Here is a 4,984-nt window from a genome sequence, read left to right as displayed (position 1 = left end):
TCAAAACCCCCCCTTCCAAGTCAATGGCAATTGCAGAGTTCCCCACGCCCTTTTTTCCCGTGGTAGAGAAGGCGGCTTGGCATGAAAAGCCCCGGGGCCTCACCCTCGGCGTCCAGGGACGATGTCAGTCCAGGCAGATCGACGTGAGTCGGCGATGCGCAGCCGTACACTCAATTATATATAAAATTTATATATTATAATAATATATATTTTATATTGGAATTCTATATTATTATTCATAAAAATATAATGTATATTATATATATAATATATATATATATAATATATATATGTAGATAATAACTGATATAGAATTTATTCATGTATATGAAACATAATATATAATTAATATATATATATATATATATATAAATAATATATAAATTTTAAATATACATAAATTACATATGTAAATATATATTTATAAATACAATAATCATAACATAATATATTATACAATATTTATATAAAAGTTATATAAATTTTAATATATTATATTATTATATTTTATATATGTGGAAAAATTATTTTATTTTATATTTTTTTATATGTTATACAAATATTATACTTTAATATTAGATTATCGCATATACTTGTATTATATTATTTTTATTTTATATTATAAAATATGGATATAAAATTATTTAATATATATAAAATATATATATATTATTTGTTATATAAAAAAAAAAAATATTTACATTATATACATTATATTTGTATAAAAATAAGAAAAATAATTCAATATATTATATTATATATTATATTTTATATATATATTAAAATATAATATATATGCACAAACATATATCAATATTGTTTATAATATACATAAATATTACATATCAAACGTATTATATGAAAGTATACTCACTATATATACAAAATTTTTATATATTAAATGTATTATCACACACACACCACGCACACTACCACACACACACACACACCACACACACACCACACACCACACACACACACACACATTATATATATATATAATATTATTTATGATGTAATAGATAATAGATAAAAGTAGATAGAGACAGAAAAAGATAGATATATAAATGTATGTATAATACAACACACCACACTAGGTATATGTATATATATAAATAATGAATAAACATTCATGCATTATTGTATCATATATTACATTCAATATTATATATATATATATATTATATATATTATTATATAAAATTTTATATATATAAAATAATATTATATAATTATTATATATATATATATGGTGTGGTGTGTGGTGTGTGTGTGGTGGGGGTGGGGTTTGTGGTGTGTGTGTGGTGTGTGTGTGTGTGTGTGTGGGGTTTGTACGTTATTATAATTATATTATATATATATTATAAAAATTATATATATATATATACATTTGGTTGCATACAACTTTTATTTACGCATATGCATATATTTATGCATAATGTTTGGCATTATATATATAATATTATATATATATAATATATATATATATATATATATATATATATATATAATAGTATAATATATATATAATAATATTTTATGTTATTTTATATATTATATATTTTTAAAATATATTATGGTGTGTGTGTGTGTGGTGTGTGTGTTTTGTGTGTTGTGTTTTTGTGTGTGTGGTGTGGTGTGCGTGCTGTATGTGTGTGGTGTGTTGGTTGTGGTGTGGGTGTGTGGTGTTTGTGTGTGTTGTTTTGTGGTGTGTGTGTGTGGGGGGGGGGAATGATCAAACCTTCGTTTTTTCATTCAAATGTGAAAATGCCCTTTTCATGTATCGAAAAAAGGATTTTTGTGCATGACGTCCTTTTTATTGTAATAAAGCTAGTTCTTTTTTGTCACCCACGTGTTTCCTATTATTATTTCGTTTTAGTTTTTTTTTTCGTTTCTTTACAGACTTTAATCAATAATCAAAATCGATGAATTCTAAGAAAAATTAGACTTCCATTATATATATATAATATATTTATATATATATATATATATAATTATAAAATTCATCTTGTTTCATCAATTTTAAACAATACATTGATTTTTCTTTCATGAAACAAAATCTTGCACGCCTAAATTTTAAAAATCAGTATCTTGTCTTAGCAGAAAACCGAATGAGAGCCCCCGTTTTCAGAGTCTATAGACACCCCCCTACGTTTCCCCGATCAGATTTTACAGGGGAGGCACGGCTGATAAATAATATATAAAATATATATTTATATTATATTTTATATATTTTATATAATATATAAATAATATTATAATATTTTAAAAAATTATTATATTCCTTTACCAACCTTTTATGGGTAATTTTACGTTTTTGGTGTCATATGCATATTTTTGTATTTTATTTTATATAAAAATATTTTTGGTTTTTAATTGTTGTTTTGTTACGTTAGGTGATTTTCGTTGATTTTTTTTTTTTTCGTATCCATATTTTTATTTTTATATTATTTTATTTTTGTTGTTCGAAAATTTTCATTTTAATATTTGTTATATTGCTTTATTGTTTTTTGTTCACCTAAAAAAATATAATAATTTAGTATGATGAAAACCCAGTGTGATGAGGAATATCATAGTATTTTGGCTTTATTGTATATTTACATTTTATATTACTTTTTTTTTTAAGCGGTAAAAAAAAAAACGATCAGTCGACGAAAAAAAATTAAAAATCAAATTGGGTTTTTAAAAGATTAAAGAAATTCCCTTATAAAAAAAGATGGCACAAAAAGTAAAAAAGCAATAACAACTATAAAAAGAAATCTAATAAGGGTGCCTATCTATCAACAGTGTTGTTAGTATAAGAATTATATTACTAACAGATTTTTATAAGATAAAAAGATGATAAAAAAATAAAACTAAAAATAAAAAACAACAAAATAAAGATAATAAAAATAATAACAATAAAAAAAATAACAACAACAAAAACATTAAATTTTAATAATGATGTGTTAAAATAAAATAGTATAGTAGTATAATAAAAATAATAATAAAAAAAATAAAATAATAATAATTATAATAATAAAAATAAATAAAATAATAATAATTAAAAATAATATAATAATAAAATAAAAAATTAATGATGATGATAAGACAATGATAAAAAAAAAAACACAATGAAAAATAATGATAATTAGATAATTTTGTAAAAAAGTAAAGATAATGGAAAGATAAAATAAAGATAATAATGAGATAATTTATGATAAAATAAAAATAATAAAAATAATAATAATAAAATTAATTATTTTATTATATTTTATTATTTTTATTGTTATTATTATTAATATTATTATTATTATCATTTTTAATTATTGTTGCTATTTCGTTATTAATAACATTTTTTGAATTGTTTATTATTATCAAATTTTTTTTATTATGATGTTAAGAAAGAGATAAAAAAAATTAATAAAGTATGATAAAAAATAATTTTGATGATAAAAAATAATAATAATAATAAATAATAATAATAATAAATAAAAATAATTTAAAATAAATAATAAAATAAATAATAATAAAAAAAATAATAAAAAAAAATAAAAATAAAAATAAAAATTGATAATAAATAATTTAAAAGAAAAAAAAAAAATAAAAATAAAAAAAATGTAATAAAAAATATTAAAAAATAAAGATAAAAATTTAAAGTAAATTTTATATATACTACTATTATATATCTATATACTAAAATAATAATAATGAAATAATTAATAATAATGTAATAATTAAAAAATAAAAAATATAAAATATATATTATAATATATTAATATAATTTAATTTTATATTAAAACCAAAATTAAAAAATAAGAAAAAAAATGATTAAAAAAATTGAGACAAAAGAAAAAAAATAAAAAAATAATAATAATAATATAATAAAATAAAAATAAAAAATAATAATGATAATAAAATTTAAAAAAAAAAAACAAAAAAAAAAAAAAAATAACAACAAAAAATAATTTAAAAATAATATGATATGTTGTGGAAAAGATATAATAAAAAAAAAAAAAAATATAAAAATAAAAAAATAATGATATACACTACTTTACTACTACTACCCAAAAAAAGATATGATACGATCGATAAAAAAATTAAAAATAATATAGTAAAGTAATAAAAATAAAAAAGTAAAGATAAAAAAATAATAATAAAAAATAATAATAAATAATAATAATATAATAAAAAATAAAATAATAAAAATAAATAATAAAAATGCTTTTAATAAAAAATGATAAATATAATGATTTTTTAATAACATAAAACAAAAAATTTAAAAAATAATAATAAATAATAATAATAAAATAATATAATAATATATTTTGAATTTTAAAATATATATAATTTAATAAAAATTATAAAAATAATGAAAATAATTAATTATTAAAAAATTAAAAATATTATAAAAAAAAAAAAAAAAAAGAAAAAAAAAAATGATAATAATAATAATAATAATAAATATTATAAAGTAAGTTTAAAGTTAAAATAAAAGATAATAGGTATGATAAAAAACAATGTAATAATAAAATGCAAAAAATTTAAAAAACAGTATTTAATCTAAAAGATATATAATAATAACAAAAAAAAAATTTTTTTTTTTAATTAAATAAAAATAATTAAAAATAAAAAGGTGATTTTTTTTTTTTAATAAAATTTTTTATTAAAAAAAGATTAACAACAGAACACAAAAAATAAATTTATTTTTTTAATAAAAAAACTTGTTAAAACCGTTGTTCTGTTATAACTTGGGTCTGTTTGAAAATGTTAGGTGCAAGAAATTCTGCTTTCAGTATTTTTTTCGTAATGTTACTTTTCCCCCCTGAAAAAAGAAGAGAAATTTTTTTTCCTTTCCCCCAGGGTTGCAAAGCGGGGTTTCCTGGGGAATGTTCCCCCCCGGCCTCAAAAGGGGGTTTTTTGTTTTGAGGGAACCCCCTTCTCTTTTCTGGATCCCAACAAGACTCCCCTCTCATTGCCTCCCCTTTTTTCTCCCCCCCACTAA

Source organism: Penaeus monodon, unplaced genomic scaffold (genome assembly GCF_015228065.2).
Source record: "Penaeus monodon isolate SGIC_2016 unplaced genomic scaffold, NSTDA_Pmon_1 PmonScaffold_108, whole genome shotgun sequence".
Classification (NCBI taxonomy): domain Eukaryota; kingdom Metazoa; phylum Arthropoda; class Malacostraca; order Decapoda; family Penaeidae; genus Penaeus; species Penaeus monodon.
This window is presented reverse-complemented; position numbering follows the sequence as displayed.